The sequence below is a fragment of the Phalangium opilio genome, unplaced genomic scaffold, assembly GCF_054372755.1.
Source record: "Phalangium opilio isolate 3A_F unplaced genomic scaffold, DU_Popi_V2 ptg000505l_1, whole genome shotgun sequence".
Taxonomy (NCBI): domain Eukaryota; kingdom Metazoa; phylum Arthropoda; class Arachnida; order Opiliones; family Phalangiidae; genus Phalangium; species Phalangium opilio.
The window spans coordinates 1,893,073-1,912,504 of NW_028324239.1; the positions used below are offsets into that span (position 1 = coordinate 1,893,073).

The 19,432-nt window shown below is 45.0% G+C and overlaps 1 non-coding gene and 2 pseudogenes across 1 annotated transcript; 2 read left to right on the plus strand and 1 right to left on the minus strand.

The window, feature by feature from the left end:
- Window positions 1-16,840: 16,840 nt before the first annotated feature.
- Window positions 16,841-16,913, minus strand: TRNAD-GUC (transfer RNA aspartic acid (anticodon GUC)). The gene has a single exon. It is a non-coding gene; the product is annotated as a tRNA-Asp (tRNA).
- Window positions 16,914-18,963: 2,050 nt separating this feature from the next.
- Window positions 18,964-19,066, plus strand: LOC149590294 (5S ribosomal RNA; annotated as a pseudogene).
- Window positions 19,067-19,189: 123 nt separating this feature from the next.
- Window positions 19,190-19,308, plus strand: LOC149590295 (5S ribosomal RNA; annotated as a pseudogene).
- The last annotated feature ends 124 nt before the right edge of the window (window positions 19,309-19,432 follow it).

A 19,432-nucleotide genomic window follows, 5' to 3' on the forward strand; every position in this document is an offset into this window, starting at 1 on the left:
AATTAAATGGTTGTCAGGTATTGTGGAAAAGTTATGACTTTTCACGCTACATCTGAGACTCCACAACATCTCTCCCGGGTGGGCTCGAACCACCAACCTTTTGTTTATCATCCGAACGCGCTAACCATGGAGCCAAAGAAGCTCAGAAATGAAATGGTCTTCAGCTATTGTGGAAAAACTCTGACTTTTTACCTTACATTTGAGATCCAATAACACCGCTCCCGGGTGGGCTCGAACCACCAACCTATTGGTTAACAGCCGAACGCGATAACCATTGCGCCACGGAAGCCCAAAAATTAAATGGTCGTCAGGTATTGTGGAAAAACTTTGGCTTTTTACGTTACATTTGAGATCCCACAACACCACTCCTGGGTGGGCTCGAACCAGCAACCTATTGGTTAGCAGCCGAACGCGATAACCATTGAGCCACGGAAGCTCAGAAATTTAATGGTTGTCAGGTATTGTGGACAAACTTTGGCTTTTGACGTTACATTTGAGATCCCACAACACCACTCCCGGGTGGGCTCGAACCACCAACCTATTGGTTAACAGCCGAACGCGCTAACCATTGAGCCACATAATCTCAGAAATTAAATGGTTGTCAGGTATTGTCGAAAAACTTTGGCTTTTTACGTTATATTTGAGATCCCACAACACCTCTCCCGGGTGGGCTCGAACCACCAACCTTTCGGTTAACAGCCGAACGCGCTAACCATTGCGCTACGGAAGCCCAAAAAATAAATGGTCGTCAGCTATTGTGGAAAAACTTTGGCTTTTGACGTTACATTTGAGATCCCACAACACCACTCCCGGGTGGGCTCGAACCACCAACCTATTGGTTAACAGCCGAACGCGCTAACCATTGAGCCACATAATCTCAGAAATTAAATGGTTGTCAGGTATTGTGGAAAAGTTATGACTTTTCACGCTACATCTGAGACTCCACAACATCTCTCCCGGGTGGGCTCGAACCACCAACCTTTTGTTTAACATCCGAACGCGCTAACCATGGAGCCAAAGAAGCTCAGAAATGAAATGGTCTTCAGCTATTGTGGAAAAACTCTGACTTTTTACCTTACATTTGAGATCCAATAACACCGCTCCCGGGTGGGCTCGAACCACCAACCTATTGGTTAACAGCCGAACGCGATAACCATTGCGCCACGGAAGCCCAAAAATTAAATGGTCGTCAGGTATTGTGGAAAAACTTTGGCTTTTTACGTTACATTTGAGATCCCACAACACCACTCCTGGGTGGGCTCGAACCAGCAACCTATTGGTTAGCAGCCGAACGCGATAACCATTGAGCCACGGAAGCTCAGAAATTAAATGGTTGTCAGGTATTGTGGAAAAGTGATGACTTTTCACGCTACATCTGAGACTCCACAACACCTCTCCCGGGTGGGCTTGAACCACCAACCTTTTGTTAAACATCCGAACGCGCCAAAGAAGCTCAGAAATGAAATGGTCTTCAGCTATTGTGGAAAAACTCTGACTTTTTACCTTACATTTGAGATCCCATAACACCGCTCCCGGGTGGGCTCGAACCACCAACCTATTGGTTAACAGCCGAACGCGATAACCATTGCGCCACGGAAGTCCAAAAAATAAATGGTCGTCAGGTATTGTGGAAAAACTTTGGCTTTTTACGTTACATTTGAGATCCCATAACACCGCTCCCGTGTGGGCTCGAACCTATTGGTTAACAGCCGAACGCTCTAACCATTCAGCCACGGAAGCTCAGAAATTAAATGGTTGTCAGGTATTGTGGAAAAGTTATGACTTTTCACGCTACATCTGAGACTCCACAACATCTCTCCCGGGTGGGCTCGAACCACCAACCTTTTGTTTAACATCCGAACGCGCTAACCATGGAGCCAAAGAAGCTCAGAAATGAAATGGTCTTCAGCTATTGTGGAAAAACTCTGACTTTTTACCTTACATTTGAGATCCAATAACACCGCTCCCGGGTGGGCTCGAACCACCAACCTATTGGTTAACAGCCGAACGCGATAACCATTGCGCCACGGAAGCCCAAAAATTAAATGGTCGTCAGGTATTGTGGAAAAACTTTGGCTTTTTACGTTACATTTGAGATCCCACAACACCACTCCTGGGTGGGCTCGAACCAGCAACCTATTGGTTAGCAGCCGAACGCGATAACCATTGAGCCACGGAAGCTCAGAAATTTAATGGTTGTCAGGTATTGTGGAAAGACTTTGGCTTTTGACGTTACATTTGAGATCCCACAACACCACTCCCGGGTGGGCTCGAACCACCAACCTATTGGTTAACAGCCGAACGCGCTAACCATTGAGCCACATAATCTCAGAAATTAAATGGTTGTCAGGTATTGTGGAAAAACTTTGGCTTTTTACGTTATATTTGAGACTTCACAACACCTCCACCGGGTGGGCTCGAACCACCAACCTTTTGGTTAACATCCGAACGCGCTAACCATGGAGCCAAAGAAGCTCAGAAATTGAATGGTTTTCAGGTATTGTGGAAAAACTTTGGCTTTTTACGTTACATTTGAGACTTCACAACACCGCTCCCGGGTGGGCTCGAACCACCAACCTATTGGTTAACAGCCGAACGCGCTAGCCATTGCGCTACGGAAGCCCAAAAAATAAATGGTCGTCAGGAATTGTGGAAAAACTCTGACTTTTTACGTTACATTTGAGATCCCATAACACCGCTCCCGTGTGGGCTCGAACCTATTGGTTAACAGCCGAACGCTCTAACCATTCAGCCACGGAAGCTCAGAAATTAAATGGTTGTCAGGTATTGTGGAAAAGTTATGACTTTTCACGCTACATCTGAGACTCCACAACATCTCTCCCGGGTGGGCTCGAACCACCAACCTTTTGTTTAACATCCGAACGCGCTAACCATGGAGCCAAAGAAGCTCAGAAATGAAATGGTCTTCAGCTATTGTGGAAAAACTCTGACTTTTTACCTTACATTTGAGATCCAATAACACCGCTCCCGGGTGGGCTCGAACCACCAACCTATTGGTTAACAGCCGAACGCGATAACCATTGCGCCACGGAAGCCCAAAAATTAAATGGTCGTCAGGTATTGTGGAAAAACTTTGGCTTTTTACGTTACATTTGAGATCCCACAACACCACTCCTGGGTGGGCTCGAACCAGCAACCTATTGGTTAACAGCCGAACGCGCTAACCATTGAGCCACATAATCTCAGAAATTAAATGGTTGTCAGGTATTGTGGAAAAACTTTGGCTTTTTACGTTATATTTGAGATCCCACAACACCTCTCCCGGGTGGGCTCGAACCACCAACCTTTCGGTTAACAGCCGAACGCGCTAACCATTGCGCTACGGAAGCCCAAAAAATAAATGGTCGTCAGGTATTGTGGAAAAACTCTGACTTTTTACGTTACATTTGAGATCCCATAACACCGCTCCCGTGTGGGCTCGAACCTATTGGTTAACAGCCGAACGCTCTAACCATTCAGCCACGGAAGCTCAGAAATTAAATGGTTGTCAGGTATTGTGGAAAAGTTATGACTTTTCACGCTACATCTGAGACTCCACAACATCTCTCCCGGGTGGGCTCGAACCACCAACCTTTTGTTTAACATCCGAACGCGCTAACCATGGAGCCAAAGAAGCTCAGAAATGAAATGCTCTTCAGCTATTGTGGAAAAACTCTGACTTTTTACCTTACATTTGAGATCCAATAACACCGCTCCCGGGTGGGCTCGAACCACCAACCTATTGGTTAACAGCCGAACGCGATAACCATTGCGCCACGGAAGCCCAAAAATTAAATGGTCGTCAGGTATTGTGGAAAAACTTTGGCTTTTTACGTTACATTTGAGATCCCACAACACCACTCCTGGGTGGGCTCGAACCAGCAAAATATTGGTTAACAGCCGAACGCCATAACCATTGAGCCACGGAAGCTCAGAAATTAAATGGTTGTCAGGTATTGTGGATAAGTGATGACTTTTCACGCTACATCTGAGACTCCACAACACCTCTCCCGGGTGGGCTTGAACCACCAACCTTTTGTTAAACATCCGAACGCGCCAAAGAAGCTCAGAAATGAAATGGTCTTCAGCTATTGTGGAAAAACTCTGACTTTTTACCTTACATTTGAGATCCCATAACACCGCTCCCGGGTGGGCTCGAACCACCAACCTATTGGTTAACAGCCGAACGCGATAACCATTGCGCCACGGAAGTCCAAAAAATAAATGGTCGTCAGGTATTGTGGAAAATCTTTGGCTTTTTACGTTACATTTGAGACTTCACAACACCTCCACCGGGGGGGCTCGAACCACCAACCTTTTGGTTAACATCCGAACGCGCTAACCATGGAGCCAAAGAAGCTCAGAAATTGAATGGTTTTCAGGTATTGTGGAAAAACTTTGGCTTTTTACGTTACATTTGAGACTTCACAACACCGCTCCCGGGTGGGCTCGAACCACCAACCTATTGGTTAACAGCCGAACGCGCTAACCATCGAGCCACATAATCTCAGAAATTAAATGGTTGTCAGGTATTGTGGAAAAACTTTGGCTTTTTACGTTACATTTGAGATCCCACAACACCGCTCCCGGGTAGGCTCGAACCACCAACCTATTGGTTAACAGCCGAACGCTCTAACCATTGAGCCACGGAAGCTCAGAAATTAAATGGTTGTCAGGTATTGTGGAAAAGTTCTGACTTTTCACGCTACATCTGAGACTCCACAACACCTCTCCCGGGTGGGCTCGAACCACCAACCTTTTGGTTAACAGCCGAACGCGCTAACCATTGCGCCACGGAAGCCCAAAAATTTAAAGGTCGTCAGGTATTGTGGAAAATCTTTGGCTTTTTACGTTACATTTGAGACTTCACAACACCGCTCCCGGGTGGGCTCGAACCACCAACCTTTTGGTTAACAGCCGAACGCGCTAACCATTGCGCCACGGAAGCCCAAAAATTTAAAGGTCGTCAGGTATTGTGGAAAAACTTTGGCTTTTTACGTTACATTTGAGACTTCACAACACCGCTCCCGGGTGGGCTCGAACCACCAACCTTTCGGTTAACAGCCGAACGCGCTAACCATTGAGCCACATAATCTCAGAAATTAAATGGTTGTCAGGTATTGTGGAAAAACTTTGGCTTTTTACGTTATATTTGAGATCCCACAACACCTCTCCCGGGTGGGCTCGAACCACCAACCTTTCGGTTAACAGCCGAACGCGCTAACCATTGCGCTACGGAAGCCCAAAAAATAAATGGTCGTCAGGTATTGTGGAAAAACTCTGACTTTTTACGTTACATTTGAGATCCCATAACACCGCTCCCGTGTGGGCTCGAACCTATTGGTTAACAGCCGAACGCTCTAACCATTCAGCCACGGAAGCTCAGAAATTAAATGGTTGTCAGGTATTGTGGAAAAGTTATGACTTTTCACGCTACATCTGAGACTCCACAACATCTCTCCCGGGTGGGCTCGAACCACCAACCTTTTGTTTAACATCCGAACGCGCTAACCATGGAGCCAAAGAAGCTCAGAAATGAAATGCTCTTCAGCTATTGTGGAAAAACTCTGACTTTTTACCTTACATTTGAGATCCAATAACACCGCTCCCGGGTGGGCTCGAACCACCAACCTATTGGTTAACAGCCGAACGCGATAACCATTGCGCCACGGAAGCCCAAAAATTAAATGGTCGTCAGGTATTGTGGAAAAACTTTGGCTTTTTACGTTACATTTGAGATCCCACAACACCACTCCTGGGTGGGCTCGAACCAGCAAAATATTGGTTAACAGCCGAACGCCATAACCATTGAGCCACGGAAGCTCAGAAATTAAATGGTTGTCAGGTATTGTGGATAAGTGATGACTTTTCACGCTACATCTGAGACTCCACAACACCTCTCCCGGGTGGGCTTGAACCACCAACCTTTTGTTAAACATCCGAACGCGCCAAAGAAGCTCAGAAATGAAATGGTCTTCAGCTATTGTGGAAAAACTCTGACTTTTTACCTTACATTTGAGATCCCATAACACCGCTCCCGGGTGGGCTCGAACCACCAACCTATTGGTTAACAGCCGAACGCGATAACCATTGCGCCACGGAAGTCCAAAAAATAAATGGTCGTCAGGTATTGTGGAAAATCTTTGGCTTTTTACGTTACATTTGAGACTTCACAACACCTCCACCGGGGGGGCTCGAACCACCAACCTTTTGGTTAACATCCGAACGCGCTAACCATGGAGCCAAAGAAGCTCAGAAATTGAATGGTTTTCAGGTATTGTGGAAAAACTTTGGCTTTTTACGTTACATTTGAGACTTCACAACACCGCTCCCGGGTGGGCTCGAACCACCAACCTATTGGTTAACAGCCGAACGCGCTAACCATCGAGCCACATAATCTCAGAAATTAAATGGTTGTCAGGTATTGTGGAAAAACTTTGGCTTTTTACGTTACATTTGAGATCAAACAACACCGCTCCCGGGTAGGCTCGAACCACCAACCTATTGGTTAACAGCCGAACGCTCTAACCATTGAGCCACGGAAGCTCAGAAATTAAATGGTTGTCAGGTATTGTGGAAAAGTTCTGACTTTTCACGCTACATCTGAGACTCCACAACACCTCTCCCGGGTGGGCTCGAACCACCAACCTTTTGGTTAACAGCCGAACGCGCTAACCATTGCGCCACGGAAGCCCAAAAATTTAAAGGTCGTCAGGTATTGTGGAAAATCTTTGGCTTTTTACGTTACATTTGAGACTTCACAACACCGCTCCCGGGTGGGCTCGAACCACCAACCTTTTGGTTAACAGCCGAACGCGCTAACCATTGCGCCACGGAAGCCCAAAAATTTAAAGGTCGTCAGGTATTGTGGAAAAACTTTGGCTTTTTACGTTACATTTGAGACTTCACAACACCGCTCCCGGGTGGGCTCGAACCACCAACCTTTCGGTTAACAGCCGAACGCGCTAACCATTGAGCCAAGGAATCTCAGAAATTAAAAGGTTGTCAGGTATTGTGGAAAAACTTTGGCTTTTTACGTTACATTTGAGATCCCACAACACCACTCCCGGGTGGGCTCGAGCCACCAACCTATTGGTTAACAGCCGAACGCGCTAACCATTGAGCCAAGGAATCTCAGAGATTAAATGGTTGTCAGGTATTGTGGAAAACTTTGGCTTTTTACGTTACATTTGAGATCCCACAACACCGCTCCCGGGTAGGCTCGAACCACCAACCTATTGGTTAACAGCCAAACGCGCTAACCATTGAGCCACGTAAGCTCAGAAATTAAATGGTTGTCACGTATTGTGGAAAAGTTTTGACTTTTTACGCTACATCTGAGACTCCACAACACCTCTCCCGGGTGGGCTCGAACCAACAACCTTTCGGTTAACAGCCGAACGCGCTAACCATTGCGCTACGGAAGCCCAAAAAATAAATGGTCGTCAGGTATTGTGGAAAAACTCTGACTTTTTACGTTACATTTGTGATCCCGTAACACCGCTCCCGTGTGGGCTCGAACCTATTGGTTAACAGCCGAACGCTCTAATCATTGAGCCACGGAAGCTCAGAAATTAAATGGTTGTCAGGTATTGTGGAAAAGTTATGACTTTTCACGCTACATCTGAGACTCCACAACACCTCTCCCGGGTGGGCTCGAACCACCAACCTTTTGTTTAACATCCGAACGCGCTAACCATGGAACCAAAGAAGCTCAGAAATGAAATGGTCTTCAGCTATTGTGGAAAAACTCTGACTTTTTACCTTACATTTGAGATCCCATAACACCGCTCCCGGGTGGGGTCGAGCCACCAACCTTTTGGTTAACAGCCGATCGCGCTAACCATTGCGCCACGGAAGCCCAAAAATTAAATGGTCTTCAGCTATTGTGGAAAAACTCTGACTTTTTACCTTACATTTGAGATCCCATAACACCGCTCCCGGGTGGGCTCGAACCACCAACCTTTTGGTTAACAGCCGAACGCGCTAACCATTGCGCCACGGAAGCCCAAAAATTAAAAGGTCGTCAGGTATTGTCGAAAAACTTTGGCTTTTTACGTTACATTTAAGACTTCACAACACCGCTCCCGGGTGGGCTCGAACCACCAACCTTTTGTTAAACATCCGAACGCGCCAAAGAAGCTCAGAAATGAAATGGTCTTCAGCTATTGTGGAAAAACTCTGACTTTTTACCTTACATTTGAGATCCCATAACACCGCTCCCGGGTGGGCTCGAACCACCAACCTATTGGTTAACAGCCGAACGCGATAACCATTGCGCCACGGAAGTCCAAAAAATAAATGGTCGTCAGGTATTGTGGAAAATCTTTGGCTTTTTACGTTACATTTGAGACTTCACAACACCTCCACCGGGGGGGCTCGAACCACCAACCTTTTGGTTAACATCCGAACGCGCTAACCATGGAGCCAAAGAAGCTCAGAAATTGAATGGTTTTCAGGTATTGTGGAAAAACTTTGGCTTTTTACGTTACATTTGAGACTTCACAACACCGCTCCCGGGTGGGCTCGAACCACCAACCTATTGGTTAACAGCCGAACGCGCTAACCATCGAGCCACATAATCTCAGAAATTAAATGGTTGTCAGGTATTGTGGAAAAACTTTGGCTTTTTACGTTACATTTGAGATCCCACAACACCGCTCCCGGGTAGGCTCGAACCACCAACCTATTGGTTAACAGCCGAACGCTCTAACCATTGAGCCACGGAAGCTCAGAAATCAAATGGTTGTCAGGTATTGTGGAAAAGTGATGACTTTTCACGCTACATCTGAGACTCCACAACACCTGTCCCGGGTGGGCTCGAACCACCAACCTTTTGTTAAACATCCGAACGCGCTAACCATGGAGCACAAGAAGCTCAGAAATGAAATGGTCTTCAGCTATTGTGGAAAAACTCTGACTTTTTACCTTACATTTGAGATCCCATAACACCGCTCCCGGGTGGGCTCGAACCACCAACCTTTTGGTTAACAGCCGAACGCGTAACCATTGCGCCACGGAAGCCCAAAAATTAAAAGGTCGTCAGGTATTGTCGAAAAACTTTGGCTTTTTACGTTACATTTGAGATCCCACAACACCGCTCCCGGGTAGGCTCGAACCACCAACCTATTGGTTAACAGCCAAACGCGCTAACCATTGAGCCACGTAAGCTCAGAAATTAAATGGTTGTCACGTATTGTGGAAAAGTTTTGACTTTTTACGCTACATCTGAGACTCCACAACACCTCTCCCGGGTGGGCTCGAACCAACAACCTTTCGGTTAACAGCCGAACGCGCTAACCATTGCGCTACGGAAGCCCAAAAAATAAATGGTCGTCAGGTATTGTGGAAAAACTCTGACTTTTTACGTTACATTTGTGATCCCGTAACACCGCTCCCGTGTGGGCTCGAACCTATTGGTTAACAGCCGAACGCTCTAATCATTGAGCCACGGAAGCTCAGAAATTAAATGGTTGTCAGGTATTGTGGAAAAGTTATGACTTTTCACGCTACATCTGAGACTCCACAACACCTCTCCCGGGTGGGCTCGAACCACCAACCTTTTGTTTAACATCCGAACGCGCTAACCATGGAACCAAAGAAGCTCAGAAATGAAATGGTCTTCAGCTATTGTGGAAAAACTCTGACTTTTTACCTTACATTTGAGATCCCATAACACCGCTCCCGGGTGGGGTCGAGCCACCAACCTTTTGGTTAACAGCCGATCGCGCTAACCATTGCGCCACGGAAGCCCAAAAATTAAATGGTCTTCAGCTATTGTGGAAAAACTCTGACTTTTTACCTTACATTTGAGATCCCATAACACCGCTCCCGGGTGGGCTCGAACCACCAACCTTTTGGTTAACAGCCGAACGCGCTAACCATTGCGCCACGGAAGCCCAAAAATTAAAAGGTCGTCAGGTATTGTCGAAAAACTTTGGCTTTTTACGTTACATTTAAGACTTCACAACACCGCTCCCGGGTGGGCTCGAACCACCAACCTTTTGTTAAACATCCGAACGCGCCAAAGAAGCTCAGAAATGAAATGGTCTTCAGCTATTGTGGAAAAACTCTGACTTTTTACCTTACATTTGAGATCCCATAACACCGCTCCCGGGTGGGCTCGAACCACCAACCTATTGGTTAACAGCCGAACGCGATAACCATTGCGCCACGGAAGTCCAAAAAATAAATGGTCGTCAGGTATTGTGGAAAATCTTTGGCTTTTTACGTTACATTTGAGACTTCACAACACCTCCACCGGGGGGGCTCGAACCACCAACCTTTTGGTTAACATCCGAACGCGCTAACCATGGAGCCAAAGAAGCTCAGAAATTGAATGGTTTTCAGGTATTGTGGAAAAACTTTGGCTTTTTACGTTACATTTGAGACTTCACAACACCGCTCCCGGGTGGGCTCGAACCACCAACCTATTGGTTAACAGCCGAACGCGCTAACCATCGAGCCACATAATCTCAGAAATTAAATGGTTGTCAGGTATTGTGGAAAAACTTTGGCTTTTTACGTTACATTTGAGATCCCACAACACCGCTCCCGGGTAGGCTCGAACCACCAACCTATTGGTTAACAGCCGAACGCTCTAACCATTGAGCCACGGAAGCTCAGAAATCAAATGGTTGTCAGGTATTGTGGAAAAGTGATGACTTTTCACGCTACATCTGAGACTCCACAACACCTGTCCCGGGTGGGCTCGAACCACCAACCTTTTGTTAAACATCCGAACGCGCTAACCATGGAGCCAAAGAAGCTCAGAAATGAAATGGTCTTCAGCTATTGTGGAAAAACTCTGACTTTTTACCTTACATTTGAGATCCCATAACACCGCTCCCGGGTGGGCTCGAACCACCAACCTTTTGGTTAACAGCCGAACGCGCTAACCATTGCGCCACGGAAGCCCAAAAATTAAAAGGTCGTCAGGTATTGTCGAAAAACTTTGGCTTTTTACGTTACATTTGAGATCCCACAACACCACTCCTGGGTGGGCTCGAACCACCAACCTATTGGTTACCAGCCGAACGCGATAACCATTGCGCCATGGAAGCCCAAAAAATAAATGGTCGTCAGGTATTGTGGAAAAACTTTGGCTTTTTACGTTACATTTGAGACTTCACAACACCGCTCCCGGGTGGGCTCGAACCACCAACCTGTCGGTTAACAGCCGAACGCGCTAACCATTGAGCCAAGGAATCTCAGAGATTAAATGGTTGTCAGGTATTGTGGAAAACTTTGGCTTTTTACGTTACATTTGAGATCCCACAACACCGCTCCTGGGTAGGCTCGAACCACCAACCTATTGGTTAACAGCCAAACGCGCTAACCATTGAGCCACGTAAGCTCAGAAATTAAATGGTTGTCACGTATTGTGGAAAAGTTTTGACTTTTTACGCTACATCTGAGACTCCACAACACCTCTCCCGGGTGGGCTCGAACCACCAACCTTTCGGTTAACAGCCGAACGCGCTAACCATTGCGCTACGGAAGCCCAAAAAATAAATGGTCGTCAGGTATTGTGGAAAAACTCTGACTTTTTACGTTACATTTGTGATCCCGTAACACCGCTCCCATGTGGGCTCGAACCTATTGGTTAACAGCCGAACGCTCTAATCATTGAGCCACGGAAGCTCAGAAATTAAATGGTTGTCAGGTATTGTGGAAAAGTTATGACTTTTCACGCTACATCTGAGACTCCACAACACCTCTCCCGGGTGGGCTCGAACCACCAACCTTTTGTTTAACATCCGAACGCGCTAACCATGGAACCAAAGAAGCTCAGAAATGAAATGGTCTTCAGCTATTGTGGAAAAACTCTGACTTTTTACCTTACATTTGAGATCCCATAACACCGCTCCCGGGTGGGGTCGAGCCACCAACCTTTTGGTTAACAGCCGATCGCGCTAACCATTGCGCCACGGAAGCCCAAAAATTAAATGGTCTTCAGCTATTGTGGAAAAACTCTGACTTTTTACCTTACATTTGAGATCCCATAACACCGCTCCCGGGTGGGTTCGAACCACCAACCTTTTGGTTAACAGCCGAACGCGCTAACCATTGCGCCACGGAAGCCCAAAAATTAAAAGGTCGTCAGGTATTGTCGAAAAACTTTGGCTTTTTACGTTACATTTAAGACTTCACAACACCGCTCCCGGGTGGGCTCGAACCACCAACCTTTCGGTTAACAGCCGAACGCGCTAACCATTGTGCCACGGAATCTCAGAAATTAAATGGTTGTCAGGTATTGTGAAAAAACTATGGCTTTTTACGTTACATTTGAGATCCCACAACACCGCTCCCGGGTAGGCTCGAACCACCAACCTATTGGTTAACAGCCAATCGCGCTAACCATTGAGCCACGTAAGCTCAGAAATTAAATGGTTGTCACGTATTGTGGAAAGGTTTTGACTTTCTACGCTACATCTGAGACCCCACAACACCTCTCCCGGGTGGGCTCGAACCACCAACCTTTCGGTTAACAGCCGAACGCGCTAACCATTGCGCTACGGAAGCCCAAAAAATAAATGGTCGTCAGGTATTGTGGAAAAACTCTGACTTTTTACGTTACATTTGAGATCCCACAACACCGCTCCCGTGTGGGCTCGAACCTATTGGCTAACAGCCGAACGCTCTAACCATTGAGCCACGGAAGCTCAGAAATTAAATGGTTGTCAGGTATTGTGGAAAAGTTATGACTTTTCACGCTACATCTGAGACTCCACAACACCTCTCCCGGGTGGGCTCGAACCACCAACCTTTTGTTTAACATCCGAACGCGCTAACCATGGAACCAAAGAAGCTCAGAAATGAAATGGTCTTCAGCTATTGTGGAAAAACTCTGACTTTTTACCTTACATTTGAGATCCCATAACACCGCTCCCGGGTGGGGTCGAGCCACCAACCTTTTGGTTAACAGCCGATCGCGCTAACCATTGCGCCACGGAAGCCCAAAAATTAAATGGTCGTCAGGAATTGTGGAAAAACTTTGGCTTTTTACGTTACATTTGAGATCCCACAACACCACTCCCGGGTGGGCTCGAACCACCAACCTATTGGTTAACAGCCGAACGCGATAACCATCGAGCCACGGGAGCTCAGAAATTAAATGGTTGTCACGTATTGTGGAAAAACTTTGGCTTTTTACGTTACATTTGAGACTTCACAACACCGCTCCCGGGTGGGCTCGAACCACCAACCTTTCGGTTAACAGCCGAACGCGCTAACCATTGCGCTACGGAAGCCCAAAAAATAATTGGTCGTCAGGTATTGTGGAAAAACTCTGACTTTTTACGTTACATTTGAGATCCCGTAACACCGCTCCCGTGTGGGCTCGAACCTATTGGTTAACAGCCGAACGCTCTAACCATTGAGCCACGGAAGCTCAGAAATTAAATGGTTGTCAGGTATTGTGGAAAAGTTATGACTTTTCACGCTACATCTGAGACTCCACAACACCTCTCCCGGGTGGGCTCGAACCACCAACCTTTTGTTTAACATCCGAACGCGCTAACCATGGAGCCAAAGAAGCTCAGAAATGAAATGGTCTTCAGCTATTGTGGAAAAACTCTGACTTTTTACCTTACATTTGAGATCCAATAACACCGCTCCCGGGTGGGCTCGAACCACCAACCTTTTGGTTAACAGCCGAACGCGCTAACCATTGCGTCACGGAAGCCCAAAAATTAAAAGGTCGTCAGGTATTGTGGAAAAACTTTGCCTTTTTACGTTACATTTGAGATCCCACAACACCACTCCCGGGTGGGCTCGAACCACCAACCTATTGGTTAACAGCCGAACGCGATAACCATTGCACCACGGAAGCCCAAAAAATAAATGGTCGTCAGGTATTGTGGAAAAACTTTGGCTTTTTACGTTACATTTAAGACTTCACAACACCGCTCCCGGGTGGGCTCGAACCACCAACCTTTCGGTTAACAGCCGAACGCGCTAACCATTGTGCCACGGAATCTCAGAAATTAAATGGTTGTCAGGTATTGTGAAAAAACTATGGCTTTTTACGTTACATTTGAGATCCCACAACACCGCTCCCGGGTAGGCTCGAACCACCAACCTATTGGTTAACAGCCAATCGCGCTAACCATTGAGCCACGTAAGCTCAGAAATTAAATGGTTGTCACGTATTGTGGAAAGGTTTTGACTTTCTACGCTACATCTGAGACCCCACAACACCTCTCCCGGGTGGGCTCGAACCACCAACCTTTCGGTTAACAGCCGAACGCGCTAACCATTGCGCTACGGAAGCCCAAAAAATAAATGGTCGTCAGGTATTGTGGAAAAACTCTGACTTTTTACGTTACATTTGAGATCCCACAACACCGCTCCCGTGTGGGCTCGAACCTATTGGCTAACAGCCGAACGCTCTAACCATTGAGCCACGGAAGCTCAGAAATTAAATGGTTGTCAGGTATTGTGGAAAAGTTATGACTTTTCACGCTACATCTGAGACTCCACAACACCTCTCCCGGGTGGGCTCGTACCACCAACCTTTTGGTTAACATCCGAACGCGTTAACCATGGAGCCAAAGAAGCTCAGAAATGAAATAGTCTTCAGCTATTGTGGAAAAACTCTGACTTTTTACCTTACATTTGAGATCCCATAACACCGCTCCCGGGTGGGGTCGAACCACCAACCTTTTGGTTAACAGCCGAAGGCGCTAACCATTGCGCCACGGAAGCCCAAAAATTAAACGGTCGTCAGGTATTGTGGAAAAACTTTGGCTTTTTACGTTTCATTTGAGATCCCACAACACCACTCCTGGGTGGGCTCGAACCACCAACCTATTGGTTAACAGCCGAACGCGATAACCATCGAGCCACGGGAGCTCAGAAATTAAATGGTTGTCACGTATTGTGGAAAAACTTTGGCTTGTTACGTTACATTTGAGACTTCTTAACACCGCTCCCGGGTGGGCTCGAACCACCAACCTTTCGGTTAACAGCCGAACGCGCTAACCATTGCGCTACGGAAGCCCAAAAAATAAATGGTCGTCAGGTATTGTGGAAAAACTCTGACTTTTTACGTTACATTTGAGATCCCACAACACCGCTCCCGTGTGGGCTCGAACCTATTGGCTAACAGCCGAACTCTCTAACCATTGAGCCACGGAAGCTCAGAAATTAAATGGTTGTCAGGTATTGTGGAAAAGTTATAACTTTTCACGCTACATCTGAGACTCCACAACACCTCTTCCGGGTGGGCTCGAACCACCAACCTTTTGGTTAACATCCGAACGCGCTAACCATGGAGCCAAAGAAGCTCAGAAATGAAATGGTCTTCAGCTATTGTGGAAAAACTCTGACTTTTCACCTTACATTTGACATCCCATAACACCGCTCCCGGGTGGGCTTGAACCACCAACCTTTTGGTTAACAGCCGAACGCGCTAACCATTGCGCCACGGAAGCCCAAAAATTAAAAGGTCGTCAGGTATTGTGGAAAAACTTTGGCTTTTTACGTTACATTTCAGATCCCCAAACACCACTCCCGGGTGGGCTCGAACCACCAACCTATTGGTTAACAGCCGAACGCGATAACCATTGCGCTACGGAAGCCCAAAAAATAAATGGTCGTCAGGTATTGTGGAAAAGCTTTGGCTTTTTACGTTACATTTAAGACTTCACAACACCGCTCCCGGGTGGGCTCGAACCACCAACCTTTCGGTTAACAGCCGAACGCGCTAACCATTGAGCCACGGAATCTCAGAAATTAAATGGTTGTCAGGTATTGTGGAAAAACTTTGGCTTTTTACGTTACATTTGAGATCCCACAACACTGCTCCCGGGTAGGCTCGAACCACCAACCTATTGCTTAACAGCCAAACGCGCTAACCATTGAGCCACGTAAGCTCAGAAATTAAATGGTTGTCACGTATTGTGGAAAGGTTTTGAGTTTTTACGCTACATCTGAGACCCCACAACACCTCTCCCGGGTGGGCTCGAACCACCAACCTTTCGGTTAACAGCCGAACGCGCTAACCATTGCGCTACGGAAGCCCAAAAAGTAAATGGTCGTCAGGTATTGTGGAAAAACTCTGACTTTTTACGTTACATTTGAGATCCCACAACACCGCTCCCGTGTGGGCTCGAACCTATTGGCTAACAGCCGAACGCTCTAACCATTGAGCCACGGAAGCTCAGAAATTAAATGGTTGTCAGGTATTGTGGAAAAGTTATGACTTTTCACGCTACATCTGAGACTCCACAACACCTCTCCCGGGTGGGCTCGTACCACCAACCTTTTGGTTAACATCCGAACGCGCTAACCATGGAGCCAAAAAAATTCACGTCAATATTTTATACGGGAATAAAATTATATAACACAATATCACCTGAAATTCAAGCAAAACCGACTTTAACTAGATTTAAAAAGACTATAAAATCACTAATAGTAGAAAAAAATAATAAAACCTTTACTTTTTTATTTAATTTGTTTTTATAAAGCCACTTTTGGCATAACCAATTGTTAAATTTTTTATATTATACCATGCCACTGTTCAATTTTAAGTGGATATAACATAAATTCATTAATTCTTTTTTCATGAATCTTTAACACTAATTATTATAATACACCATTGTTAAATCTATTTTCTAAATTAAATTGTTGTATTAAATTAAGCAGATAGGCACGGGGCTTACAAGTCACAATGTGACTTAGCCCCGTAGCAAACTGTATATGTAATGAAAAGTAAAAAATAAACATTTTGAATTTGAAAAAAAAAAAAAAAAAAAAGAAGCTCAGAAATGAAATAGTCTTCAGCTATTGTGGAAAAACTCTGACTTTTTACCTTACATTTGAGATCCCATAACACCGCTCCCGGGTGGGGTCGAACCACCAACCTTTTGGTTGACAGCCGAACGCGCTAACCATTGCGCTACGGAAGCCCAAAAAATAAATGGTCGTCAGGTATTGTGGAAAAACTCTGACTTTTTACGTTTCATTTGAGATCCCATAACACCGCTCCCGTGTGGGCTCGAACCACCAACCTATTGGTTAACAGCCGAACGCGATAACCATTGAGCCACGGGAGCCCAAAAAATAGATGGTCGTCAGGTATTGTGGAAAAACCTTGCTATTTACGTTACATCTGAGAATTTTTTCACTATTTTCAAATATATATTGCATTGTTTTCTGGACAAATTTTTGACCGAATTTAGCTTAAATATCTATGAAATACTCATTAAAAGTGATTTTATCTCGATTGATCAATAAATTAAATGTACCTCGATTTTTAATACCATTTTCAAAATCGACGTTTCTCGACCAGAGAAGAACATATTGAGTTTTTACCTCTCCGAGTGACGTATGTCACGGAGAGGTTCTAATTTCGACGTGTCGGGATGTGTGTGTGTGTGTGTTTATGTGTGTGTGTGTGTCTGTCTGTTGTTATTGACTTACACCCCAGGGGACCGTGTTTGCAGTTTCCGAATTGAAGCAAATGTGTTCGCTATTTCCGGACCGTATTCACAGTTCCCGGAAATTTCAAAACTTGAATCTATCCACAAATCAACTGGCCACTATTACTTCATCTGACTAGTCAATTGTCTATTCTACATGAATACCAATCTGTACTTATTGGCTTCAAACACCACCATTTTGTGGTCTTTGTCCATTCCACATAGACACCAGTCTGTACTTACTGGCGTCTACCACCATCATTTTCTGGTCTTTGTTTTTGTCCATCCCACATGGACACCAGTTTGTACACCTGGCATCTAACACCACCATCTTCTGGTCTTTGTTTTTGTCCATCCCACATGGACACCAGTCTGTACACCTGGCTTCTAACAGCACCATCTTCTGGTATTTGTTTTTGTCCATCCCACATGGACACCAGTCTATACACCTGGCTTCTACTCCTTAAGGTTAAGACATACGCGGCGATCGGCCAGGGTTACGAGAAACGTCCGGCCTCCCAATGGTGGGGCTTCCACCAAAGGTTCACGCAATTGCGCTGTTCTTATCCATAGCTGCGATTCGACACCCTTATATACTCCCTATTTGATGAAGGCGAAGCAACCGACGTATGCTTCATTTCAAACGCCAATATTAGTCAAGTCTCTCAAGAATGTTTAATTGTTCTTTTTCAAAACGATGTAACGCTCAATAAGGTGAACAACTATCGAAGAAAATATTTAATATTAATTATATTTATTTTAATATTTAAGATAATCATGTCTCTCAACTCAAAATTAATACGGAAAGGGTAAAACAGCAGTCTATGTGTTTGTCTATATGTGTCCGTCCGTTGTAACACTAGTGCGCTGCGTTAGAAGATCGTTTTGTTTTGATGTGTAAAGAAATCTTTCAGAACCTTAATATTCCCGTTTTCCATAATATAAAATGAATATGTGGAAATATTTTTCGTAATTATGATGCATTTAGTACTTTTGTAGCTTTAAAGCTCCGTTTCATTTTGATCTTCCAAAGATTTTTATAATATTATTATTTAAAATGGATGTTTATATATTACTTAAGCTATACATCTGTTTATAGCATAATCCTTTCTAAAGTCACAGTGAATACAAGCTCAACGCTGCTATGTTGGTCAAATGAACTTTTATTTGTCAATAAGCCTAGTGAACCAAAAAGTAAACTTTTGGGTTTGGTTTTCGTTTCTGTATGCAGAGACATTAACGGTTCAGAGTGAGCCGATAGTGAAATACACTTTTAAATAATTAGGCTTAGATTTTATAATCATGGTGGAAATCTGGGCCGCGTTCAATACCTGACGACCATTTATATTTTCGGCTTCCGTTGCGCAATGGTTACCGCGTTCGGATGTAAACTGAAAAGTTGGTGGGTCGAGCGCAACCGGGAACGATGGTGTGAAGTTTTAGAAGTAACGTTATTGTAAGTATTGTTATTGTTTTAAAAAGATGAAGGTTAATTTGTCTCTTTTAATTTAAATTCGAATTATTAACTAGCACTCTCAGCAACGGCCATATCACGCTGAAAACACCGGTTCTCGTCCGATCACCGAAGTTAAGCAGCGTCGAGCGCAGTCAGTACTTGGGGACACTGCGTGCCGTTGGCTTTTTCCTTTTTGTTTCCTCTTTTAAATTCCACCAGATATGAAAAAAGCAATCATATCTTCTTTTTGTTATTGTTTTATAAAGATGAAGGTAAATTAAATAAAAAATTATTAACTAGCACTCTCGGAAACGGTCATATCACGCTGAATACACCGGTTCTCGTCCGGTAACCGAAGTTAATCAGCGTCGAGCGCAGTCAGCACTTGGGAGGGAGACCACTTAGGAACACTGCGTGCCGTTAGCTTTTTCAATTTTTTTTCCTCTTTTAAATTATAATAGATATGAAAAAAGCAAACTAATTTTCTTTTTGTTATTGTTTTAAAAAGATGAAGGTTATTTTGTCTCACTTAATTTAAATTCGAATTATT